Here is a 12,519-nt window from a genome sequence, read left to right on the forward strand (position 1 = left end):
ATCCGAGTTTACATTTTTAAAGCTAAATAAAGTTGCCTTGTGACACTTACATTGTACCTATTACATATTTCACTTCAAAACCTCATCTCTCCTAAAGCCTCTTCAGTGTGCTTGAAGTAGCACAGCAAAAGAAAAGGAATTTTCAGTTTAACTAGAGCACTGACATTCTGTTACACAATTCGATCTTGTCTATTTACCGGCTCTTAAAAACCAGAAGACACTAAACAACAACAACAACAACAAAAACAAAAACAAAAAAAAAGGGGGGGGGGGGGGAGCAAGCTGAATGCATCCAGCCGGCAGTGCCATAGGTGTCTGAATGCATCTGTAGCTTCCCTCTCACTCATCAGTGTAATTGTTGTCATGTTATTCCATTTTTTGATTAGGCTGGTCCGCCAAGCTCCCAGCTTTTCCTGGCCAAACGTTCTTCTGCTGGTTGTCATGGTGACTGCATTGTTCCCGGGGAGAAAGGCTCTGTTGTCTGGCATTGTTCTGTTGTGCTTTAGGTAATGCACGAGGCATCACAAGTGAAGTGGATGGACCTTTTTTGCTCGGCATCATTGCCGAGTATTGAAAATCTCACATAAAAAAGGAGCAAATAGGCCCTGACCAAAGAAATAACCAAGTTCTTTTTTTATTCTCTCTTTTTTTTTTTTTAAAGAAAGCACGCATTATTATAAAGAGGTAAACCAGCGCTGGCGATTAACTGAATAATCTAAGGAAATGCTATAGAAATTATATTTATTACAAGAACAATTGCCGTGATTTGAATGTTACTATACAATGCTAACCATTTGTCAATTTAACTTGAATATAGTTTTTAAATATTCACTGATTTCTCTCCAGCTTGCAATGCCATTTAACCCCAGATTCTATTTAGCTTTAAACACTACACTTTAGGAGGTGAATGCAATCATTTGGTTTTTAAAATTTAGTCTATGACTGTCTACCTTTTTAGGCAAGCTACCACAGGTAGTTTAGTACTTTTTATATCACTATCAGAGTATGCAATCACTGATATTCCTTTTTTTGTTTTTCTCCAAGAAATAAGGCTTTACTCCAATATTAATTAGGATTTCTGGAAAAATATTAAAATATCAGGCACTATTCACATGTTTGACTTTGACATTCAGACAATTTCTTTAAGAAACAGCTCAGGAAAATTTAGGAAGAAGCCCTGAGAAAGTTCTTCAAAGAGCTTTAGCTTATTTAAATGGATTGCCAGACAAGATATTGGCTTTAAATTGTGATTAATTAATAACTTTTCAACAGCAATTTACACATTAAATATTGAAGGTAAGCCTAATGTAAATCCCAACAGCCTTAAAACAGTCGGTAGTATATGGTTTGAGAGCCTGATTTTCAGCTTGTGTTCAAGTTCATCTGCTGATCCCATTAAAGGAAACCAGCAGGGTACCAGCACTTCAATCCTGTCATTCCAGGGTGAAAAAACACCTTTCAGCAGAACCTGTCACTGGATGTCACCAAAGTTCCATGGATTTGCCAGCAATACAGCACTAATTTATCAATAAAACTCAAGAGTCTTAAAGCAAGCAAGCAAAAAAGAGTATTGCAGGTAACCCAGCTTACCTGTAAAGCTGGTAGGGCCAGAACCTGCACTCAAACAGCCAGGGACATGCTCACTGTTGTTACTGAAGCCACTGAGGTTTACATGCAGTGGCTTTCAGCTGCCCAATATCCCACACGTGGAGTGAGGAGAGATTTCAACTGCTGGCACAGGCAGTTAAAAAACTACACAGAGTGGCTTAAATTGAGTTGTAATACCTGCTGACACAAAATTTCCCCTTCACATTTGTAAAATGAGAATCAACTTTTCCTTCTTCCCCCTGAAAAAGTGGGATTTTTTTTTTTTTTTTGTCCAGACTGTTTGTTGAGCCCAGCAGGGCTGGGTCCATCCCACACCATGTGTGCCTCCTGTACTGGGGACTGCTGGTGGTACACACTTGGCACCCTAGAGAAGATTTTGCCTCTTAGGTACTCAGCTCGTCCATGTAACATATTGGGAATCTAAAAAGAAATAGTAGGAGATGATGGTTTCCTTGCAAGGGGACCAATACAAACATGTAATCCAAGCAGTAGCTCTTGAATAATGCTAAAATAATTTAGGTGAAGATGGAAAAAATAAAAATTTGCCATGAATATGAAACTTTAAAATACCTATTATGGGTAACAGAAAAATAGTTTGTCCTTTGGAGAAAAAAAAAAAAAAGATTGTTCTATCATGTAGTTCAAATACTTTTAAATCTGAAGAGTGGGGACTTCAAAATAAAAAAATTATTTGGACATCTATGCTACAATGACTTCCTGTGGGCAGTACATCCCCAAATACCTTCTAATTTCTCAGAAATTTTTGATTTTTCAGAAGTTACTTTTAAAAGCTAGAGAATCAATAGCCTTCATACAATTTGCCAAGGAACACTGAGGTACAGTGACTATCTTTCTTTGAGTTCACCTTGAACACCAGCTGGCCCCGCATTTCACGAGGGCTAGCAAGAGCAGGGGCTGGCTGCAGCAGCAATCCTGCCTTTCCCAGCTCCTCTCCTGCGAGGTGCTCTGGAGATGTGCCCGGCACCTCTGGCAAAGAACTTGCACACAAACACCTCTGAGACTGGGTAGGAAATCAGGATTTATCTTGCTTGCATACATGCACAAAGATTATTTACTCACATGCAGAGGCAGGTTTGCACACAGCTTCGTATCATATAATGCCAGCCTCATCTACGGCAGAGGTATAATTCCTGCTAAATTCCTAGTTCTCTTTTAATTCTATGAAATTACTATATAGCCCTGTTCATTTTACCCTTATTAAATTCAGGAGAGCTTTGCCATAAGGGATAGCTTCAGAAACATTAAAATAGGACAATTGCTGTTTTTTGGAGAGCTCTATTGCAAGTGTATTGCCTTCTCAGCTGGAAAGGATGATTACTGATGTCTGAAAAAGGTACTTATAGCTTAGTACACAGTAAACATGTATTTTGTTTTTCTTTTGCTCTGTTAAACAATATAATACATAGCAAAAATCTACAGAAATAGCAATCAAAACAGACACACTTTAAGAAGAATCCCAATGCTTCTTAATTTGTACTTCATTCCTCCCGTCAGCATTTTCATCCGCATTCATCACTGAATATTCATTCCTGCTTCTGCCTTTGGGTTGAGTGTGGCAGCAGCCCGGGAGAGTCACACAGGTATTCGGGTGAAGGGGGTGACAAGACTTTCCTCCCCCATTCCTGCTGCCAGGAAGGAGGATCCCCAGCTCCTCTCTGGTTTGGGAGAGTTGAGCTCCCCACCAGCCCCCTTTCCCCTGCCTGATGCGCTGAGAGCTCCCCCTCCTGTTACAGTCAACCTTAACTGCAGCCGACAGATTAATATTATTACCTCATTTTAATTGATTCCTCTCCTCAATTCAAAAAAGCACATCTGGTGCTTTTCAGAGTCAGACAAAGCTTCTTTCCTCCCATCCTCTCCTGAACATCAATTAATGTTGGTAACAAAAAGAAAATAAGAGTTTGTTCTGCATACCTAACAGTCACATGTGACAGAGAGAGAGGAAGGGACTTGCTCCAGGTGGGGATGAAGGAAAATGACAGAACTGCCAAATCTTCTGTGTTTCTGCTCCTCAGCAGGACTTACTAGGTCAAGCCACAGTGACACAGCTACTGCGGCTCTGCAGTTGCCAGACCAGGATTGTCTTACACCTCTTTGACTTGAAGTGCACAAAAAGTGATGTGTAACTCTTTACACCTTCCAGGTAGGTGGTGAGCAGTTGGTTCCCATGCAATTGCTGAAGCCTGAAAGGTGATTTCAGACATCACTGCCCATATTTCAACTCTCAGACACATGGGTCAACATCAGAATTTCTAAAATCTCTCCTAATACAGGCACAGCATCCTGAGCCCGCAGTCCTACATGGCTCACGCTCCCTGCAAACATAACGCAGTGACCAGTGGGGCTGAAGACAATGAGGATGAAGACCCCTTGCCAGTTCTCCAGAGCAGGAGGAGCTCTCCTTGAGTAGAGAGATGACAATAAAGTTCAAATGGGTCTTTATAATAGGAAAAAAAAAAAAAGAGATGGCTTGGCATACAAAAGGACAAGTTCATTACAACCATTTGTGCAATGTTAAGAAATGCGGGACAAAACTCTGGCTCTCTGGGTATGAACTCTCTGGGTATGGCCCAGGGTCCCCCATAGGGCCAGATCTGCAGGCCAAGGGGACAGCAAGCCCATATGAACGGGCACAGCTGAGCCCAGGATGTGTTCAGTTGTCAGGACAGGTTCTCTTGCTTGGACCATGAACAGAGTGGGAAGTCACTGGTGCTTTGCAGGCCTGCTCACCTCACCCACCCCTCTGGAAACACATTCAAACAAGGTTCAACATTCACCATTGAATTCTGTGTGTGAGTGGTTCCTGCTTTCCAACCTGACCTTAGGAAAGTTCCTGATGCCAGAAAAAGACACATGAATTTTTTCAGGATGATAAACATCCATGACGAGTAAGGAGGAATGTCACTGAAGGCCACTGAGTCAAAATCAAATATGAGATAAAAATTAAAGAAATAATGTATTAATTTTAAGAAAGGAAACTGGTGCCATATTGTTCTGTTGCTGTCTACAAGCAACTCCAGGACCTCAGTTCATCAGTTCTACAACGAGAACTGAAGTCTTTGAAGTTACTATCCAAGCTGTCTTTTTCCTTTTAAACTTGACCTTACTGCAAACTCAATAGCTCAGATTCCTGACTTGCTTGGGAGCTTAGCTTTCCCTTAGAGTTTCTGTCTGACGATGCCTTTGTCCAACTTTGTAGCAGCTACTTTCTTCCTGTCTCCATTTTATTTCTTCTGCTTTCCCCCTGCTCTCTCTGCAAAGAAATTTAGTGTGGATCACTCTCATGTGATTTCACGTACAATTCCAAACCAAAGCTCTTTTCATGCTCAAATACCTTTTTATTTTCATGCTCAAATACCTTGTGGCTGTTCTTGATTGTGCTATGCATATGAAGAGCTATATATTTTGGCTATCAAAACAGACATAAGACTGAGATGAAAAATGTATTTATGCACATTTTTTATCAAACACAAACATATATTTTACATCAGATGGGAAAATGTCTTCTCAAAAGCCTGAACGTTACTAGACATGAGGTGAATTTCATGACGACTAAACCAGATCTAAAAAAAAAAGGAGGGAAATAATAGCTAGCTGGCTGCTGATAAACACAGATTTAAAAAATGCAAAAATTAATCCAACTGTCCCAAAACAAGAGATTCAGCAAATTAGAAGTATGCTCACTCTTAAAATTCGCTTTAAAATTGCTATTTTATTTTTATTATAGAACTGTCACACAGAACAATATAGGGAAGGGAGCTGTGTTAGCTAATCTGCTGTAATCCTTTCAACTCTTTGAAAGAATAACAAGCGGTTGATAAGCAGGGTCAGGCTGGGTCAGGATTTCGATAGGAGACATCTAAGGAATGCCTAGGTGCTTCAGGAAGGGGATGTGGGTGATTTAGCAAGCTAGTTAAACCAGCAAGCTCGCTCTCACCTCTGCTTGGGTAAGGGTAAGGAGCAAATGGAGCAGACCATGTGCTGCAGAAGGGGTAACCTTTTTGGGGAGGTAGGCATAATAATACAAATACGCATTGAGGCATTATTTTACCCCTTTATCAGACAGTGGCTTTAACTAACACCAGCTCAGGTAAGTACATTTTGCCTTGCTGATTGATGGATAAACCATTTCCTGCATCCAGTCCTAAAATTTACAGGGTGTTGTCAGTTGGTGTTAAGCCACACCATAAACTATGTTGTCAGCCCATTGTCTCAAGTCACTTCTCTCCTAAACACTTTGGACAGATTAAAAATACATTTCCACAAAGTACTTATAAATTGCAGGAATACCAGCTGCACCCACTACAGCTATCACCAGCAGCAATTCCAGTGTTGGTTTTAACAGCAGCTTATATATATAATCACCAAAAAATGGATGATATGCAATATCGGTAAATATTTTTAATTAATCCACCATGAAGTTCTCATCTGAACCAGAAAAATAAACGAGATAAAATGATTTGAGGAGTACGTACCTTGCACTTTTGAAATATTATACAGGCTGTGCTGGCAAAAACAACTGCCCTCCAAGAAAATATGTCATTGAAAAGTCAGTATCTGTGGGTTACTGAAAGAAATGTAGCAGCTCCAATGAAAGGAGTAAACCTCTCTCTCTCAGACCTCATTTCATGCTTTTTTGTTTCTACTGAGCATGTTTTAAGAACTAATCAGCCTTATAAAAGGTACCACTGTTAATCTACTGTTTGTCTTCGTGTTCACTGCAGCTGCTTAGTAGATAGAGAGCAAACAAAACCAGAATTAAGGTCATTCCATTTAAATCCTTCAGAGTGGAAGACAAGGACTAAATTATTGCTGAGAATTACATGAAGGGAAAGACCAGGATAAGATAACTATTGTTTGTTATTTGCCAGACCCATAGTGGCACTGCATTTACATATTTGTGAAGGGATTAAATTAACATTTTCTGAGATTAATTGGTAGCATGGGGACATTCTCTGATACACTGTCCACACAACTTAAATGTAATGCTCCTGTGCAGTACATATGCAGTATATACTGCTAGTGAGAAATAACCCAAACCTACCAGCTACTGATCAGTTGTCGTGCATGAAATGTAATGACATTTTTTTCACATAAATAAAATATATAGGACATTATGACATTTCATCGTACAATACAGGTTTGAATCTCACAGGACCATGGTACAGACCTTAACAGATGATTTTGCTTTTCTATTATAAGACACCTTAACCCTGTACTTTCACATCTTTAAGGCAGAAGGAGCAATAGCACAAAAGATCTCTTTTATGCTAATAACAGGAAATAATTTCAGAGTAGTCAAACATGAGTAGAAAATGAGTGGTCAAATGAGTAGAAAATCTTTTGGCCATCAAAAATCCACAAGCTTTTCCTTCAAATTAGAAAATATTCCCTGGGAGCTACTCTATAAATAATACATGGTGGGTTTTAGTGTAATCTTAGTATGAGAACATGCTTTCCTTAGAGCCAACAGTAATACCACTTCAAGAAGGAAATGCTGTGTGAAGAGAGTATCTTGCAGCTCTCTCCCACTTTAAAATCAAGTACATTAGCTCCACAGGATCTCCAGCCCCCAGGAGCCTGATGGCTACAAGGTATGAGTCAGCTCCACCACTCCGACCTCTCAAGAGGCAGAGAGGTATGTCCCGGTTTAGTACCCTGTGCTGGCTCAGGCTTCCTGCACTCAGCCTCTGTGAGGCTCACTTGACACTGAAGCTGATCAGAAATTAAATATTGGCACTAGGTATCCACAAAAAAAAAAACAAAACCCAAAAGGAATGGGGGCATTTCAGGTGGCTGAAGAAGGACCCCCACCTAGGCTTGAGATGTTCCCAGTGCTGTGATCCAAGCTGGGAGAAGCCATGGGCTCTAGTGAGAGGGGTAACTACTCACACCACCACAAAGACTGCATCCTTCTTTTTTTCAAACAATGATTTTAGTAGCAGATAAGTCTCAAGCATCATATCACTGCGGATTTACAAATAGCCTGGAAATAATCCCCCCTTCTCCCATCCCTTCCTCCCTCCTTTCCCCTCACTATATACACAAGATTTTTTTGCTTATCCTATTTTGTTTTGTCTCCCAAACCTTGCTCACCCAGCCTGATTTCACTCATCCAAGCTGAGTTGGGAGTGCAGGGCATTTAACCACAGCCATGTATTGCCTGCTGTGGCTGGGTGTTATGAGATATGACAGCTGTGTGGTGGAAGGGGGACCCAGAGCAGAGATGTGGCCCCATGAGGGAACCAGGATATAACCAGGGCATTAGGACTCCCTGTGTTTGCAGGCCACTTGAGTGATTCTCTTAGCCTGCTCGGAATCAGCTAACTTTGTGAGGGGGTCTTGCGCTGACCCCTCATATAGTTTAGGAGCATACCGAGCCAACTGGATCATGCTCTTTTGGTCACATGCTTTCTTCTAACAATTCACCTGCATATCTTTAATTTTATAGAGCTCTTCTGGGCTGCAATATCATAAGTGGATGAATTGCAACAGAAGATGAAAAATAGGTGGGTCATAAATCTTTCAAGGGTCAACAAATTACTGGCACCAGTGGAATTTCTAGAAATATCCACAAATAGAAGATTCAGGGTGTAACAATAATAATTTTTTTTTTCCTCCCTTTTTTAAGGAGTATAAAATGGAAAATATTGCTTTATTATTGCTTATATTCTACTCTTCTGTCTGCACTGGAAAACCTAACCTATATCTGCATTCCCCATACAAAACACTGTTTGTCCATTTAAGATATACACAGCTTTAGTGTTGTACTTCTAAGGACTTTCGCTTAGGAAATAATGGCTATGTGCAATCGACTATTTAGAATAATAATGTTGAAGATAACAGTCAATACTAGAGCCACTGAAGAAACACATAAAAATTCTAAAACTGTCAGAGATGGTATCTGCAAATAATGTCACTGGCATTCTTAGATCACTGAAACATATTTTGAAACACACAAAAATGCCACCAACATAATTCACCAGAGAAAAGTTACAAGGATGATGGGTCTGTACAAAAAAACCCCAACAAAACAAAACCAAGCTAGAAATATGTAATAGCAGGAAAATATTTTCTTTATGTGCATATACAAATGTAAAAAATAATTCTGAGCCACTTGCTGTGTGAGTGTATCTATCTTAATGCAAAAAATTCCCAAATCCCCACTATTTTTTTTTAGAATATTGGAAAACTAACTTGAGCTCAGGATTTAACAATCTCTGTGTCTTAAAACACATGAGCGCATGTTTTTTCACCCTCATTCCCTGTTCTTTCTGAGAGATGCTGCTACTGTCTTGTTCATTGTTATAATCATCTGCAATCATGACATTTGTGTGCCATTTCAAGTACCAAAATACTAAGAAGACACAGAGCTCTATCTCCGCATACAGCCGACTTGATGGGTCAGAACGGAGTCCGGCTGGAGGTCAACAGAAAGTCCTAACATACACAAGGCACAAATGAAGAAAGGCACTGTTGCTTCTAGCTCTAATTTGTTGGAAAGAATTAATCAAGAAATAGGTTGTTAACAGGTGTACAAAATGCATTACATACATTTCTGTCAACAAGACATGCTGGCAATGCTAGTGACTGCCAGGTCCATAGGCTTGAACCTTGATTCTCAGATGATGATAAGTCTATAGTACAAGCAGTAACAGCAAATATGGAAAATATAAGTAACACATCGTTAAAAATAGTTGGCTAGTTTTATGACATTTTAAAAAAATACGTTAGATGGCAACAAATCACAAATGGCTTTATGTATCAAGTGTGAAACACTCAGTGTTTTATCAAAGCTGAGCAGGTCGTTGGGATAAAAAAGAAAAGGAAGAAAAAGATCATATTCAGGCTATGATTATAGTTAAGGAACGGAAAAGTTTTTTGTAAATTTTAGTCTCTTGAAAGAAGTTTCATAGAGGTTGAATTAAATAATTTATCTAACATAAAGAAGGCATTATACTTGCAACATGTAAATATTGACTGACTTAGCTAATGAGTGGCTGTGTATAAACAGCCTCCTTTTTTATTTCATCTGGAGTCTAGAGCAGACAGCTTTGTATATTTTACAGTCTCTTGTACCTGAGCCAACAATTGATAGTGCAGGAGATCAAAGCCTTGATACAGAGATGCCAAGCAATTTGTGTATAAATGTGCTCCTTAAAAGCGATAAGAGTACAAAAGAAACTTTAAGGTACTTTCACCATGATTTAAATGGCATATAACTAATTACTCTGATGAGCTGTTTTAAAGTTGTACCCAATGCTAGAAATACACCAACAGGATTGAAGTTCAAAAAATGCTATCCTTTTTTCCACAAGATTTGTTAATGAGAAGAACTTTTACATGAAAAGAAGTAGCCACAACTCCTTCTGTTCTCAACAGGAATATTTCATTTAACTCCTTAACCATTTCTTCAGACTTTATGGAATAGACTAGGATATAATTTTTTTTCTGCAGAATTTAAATTAGATATTCAAGGAGACAAATAAGAAAAAAATGCCTTAAATGGCCTTAAGATGCTCACTAGTAATGTCTGCTCAATAAAAGTCATTATTAAGACATTAAAGTCATTATTGACACATAGAGTGATAGCATTCAGTCCAAGACTTGAGCCTCTTCATGGTTTCTATTGTAGTTATGCTGCCTAATTCATGAGCAGGCTGAGCATGCTGAGCATGCTCTGCATCTGTAAATCACTGTGTAAAGAAAAGTCACTTAAAAGTATAAAAGCAGTAAGATATATTTTGCAACCAGATTGCTGGGACTCTAGAAGTATAGGAAGTGTTGCACTACAATGCCTTCAATAATTTGAAAAACTCTATGGATTACGCTTTGATTCCTATATATTGCTTGAAGGGTTAAATTGTGGGCTCAAGTATTTTCTCCTCATATAACAAAGTACTTGGCTTCTTCACTTTTTATTATGCAATAAAAGACAACAAGTCATAAGTACAAATGTAACACTCACTTTGGCTCTTAGAAACGAGCATTACAACCCTTTCTCGACTTGTTTTCTCACACTGCATCAACAAAATTGGCTAGAACAAAAGGGAAACGTGAATAATATCTGAACAACACTTATTTACTGCTGTGTAGTACCAGAAAGCATACAGGCTGGAGAGGAACTGAGAGAGAAAGGCACCTCTCCATGCAGCAGCGTATTTAAAAAAAAAAAACAACAAACAACAAAAGTCACATCTTGCACTCATTCTGTTCAGCTACAAACGATGCAAGGCGACAATCTATGAAACCTGTCACTGAGTTCAGGGGATACTTGTGTCTGAATGATTTCTGTGATGATTTTTAATTAACAAGGGGGTGATTTTTAACAATACACTCGATATTGTGTAGCTAACTATTCTTTAATTGTAAATCAGGCCTGGGTATAAGAGGCAGCAGGGTTATGGCACTCAGCCTGTATGTGCAATGCTCTTAGCTAAAGCAAAGAACACTGGCTGCAGCAACAAAGGAGACGTCCACACATGGGTGGGTGATTCCAAGCTCTGCATGTGTATGTGTGCACATGTGTGTACACATGCATGCGTGTGTGTGTGTGTCTGCAAAAGTGTGCAAAGGGGTGTTGTAGTGTCTGAAAATATACCCACTCAGCTTTACTCCAACTAGCTCCAGCAAGGGAAGCAGTGCAAGTATGCAATCCAGCAAGCAGAGCACATCCCAGACCCCAGCAACTTGAGTGGCAGAAGACTGTGCTCCATCTGCTGCCATTGTGCCTTTGACTCCAGCACAGACAAATCTATGGTGGCAGCTTCAAAAGCACAGCAGAAAGCTACAACACTGCACCCACTGCTTCTCACTTGGCTCACACCTCTGCTTTCTCTGTGCTTTGAGGGAAATCTGAACACAGGCTTTTCTCCCCAGACACGTCTTATTTTACCTCGACGCAATGACACAGGCCTAGAAAACTCTTTTTAATATTTTTCCCTATTTGCTCTAATTCAACATGTTGCAGCAATTAGGAATAAACACTGAGTGGGTACAAATCCCTTTACTGCTGTATCTATAAATAGCTGTGCTTATACTTACTGTACTGCAATACAATCCCAGGCAAGCAGTAGGAGAGAAATTAAATGAACATCATCAATCATAAAAATAACAGTAAGGCAGAACTGGGGTTTTCCTGCCAATTAAATCTAGGTTTGACCCAGGAGAGTGATTCTGATAAGGCACCCTCAGATTTCCAGGCAGAAAACACTGTAACAGAGCCAGGCACTCTGCTGGCAGTTGTGTAGCAGCAACAGAGCAGTTGCAGCTACAGGACAACTTCCTCGCTCCTGCCAAGGGAAGACAAAGTCCTATGCAAAAGTGGGAATGGGATAGGGGTCTCATATGTCAGCACAGGTACCACAATAGGGATGCAGGATGCTGTCCACAGCCAGGGGATGTATCCCCACTGAGAGGACAGGTTTTACACAGTAACCTGAGCTCAAAACACCATGGACCCTCTGGCTCCGACACAGCAAAAGCAAACCTGACAGGAGGCACAGATCCAAGGCAGGAGTTTTGTTCTTCCCTGCCACAGCCACTGGAAGAGACTTTACCCCTGCTTTGCTTTTGGTTCCTATCCCCCATTCATCTGCCTCTGTACCTCTAGAAACATTGGTGGCACTGGTAATGCTGCAGGAACGATGCACACAATCCATGAGGGCACAACCCCACACACAAATACACCGAGTCTCTCCCTCTGCTGCAAGGTAAGGATTTTTTATTTTACACGGCCTCTTTGTTTCCTTTGGAAGCCTTCCATTTCTTGGGGAGAGTTGGAATGCCCTTTGTTCCACTTGAAGAGGAAAGGAGACCCAATGAGTTTAAAGTAATGACAGTTACACATACACAAAAAAATCAATCTATCTATTAACATCTCAGATTCAG

General features: G+C 40.0%; 1 long non-coding RNA gene across 1 annotated transcript; it reads left to right on the forward strand.

Annotated features, from left to right (window-relative positions):
- Positions 1-392: 392 nt before the first annotated feature.
- On the forward strand, positions 393-3,892 carry LOC130609545 (uncharacterized). Its single transcript, XR_008974811.1, has 3 exons — positions 393-684; positions 1,884-1,995; positions 3,645-3,892. It is a non-coding gene; the product is annotated as an uncharacterized LOC130609545 (long non-coding RNA).
- The last annotated feature ends 8,627 nt before the right edge of the window (positions 3,893-12,519 follow it).

Source organism: Pezoporus wallicus, unplaced genomic scaffold (assembly GCF_028554395.1).
Source record: "Pezoporus wallicus isolate ANWC-B61680 ecotype Strahan unplaced genomic scaffold, APGP_CSIRO_Pwel_v1 contig_3486, whole genome shotgun sequence".
In the NCBI taxonomy this organism is placed as follows: Eukaryota; Metazoa; Chordata; class Aves; order Psittaciformes; family Psittacidae; genus Pezoporus; species Pezoporus wallicus.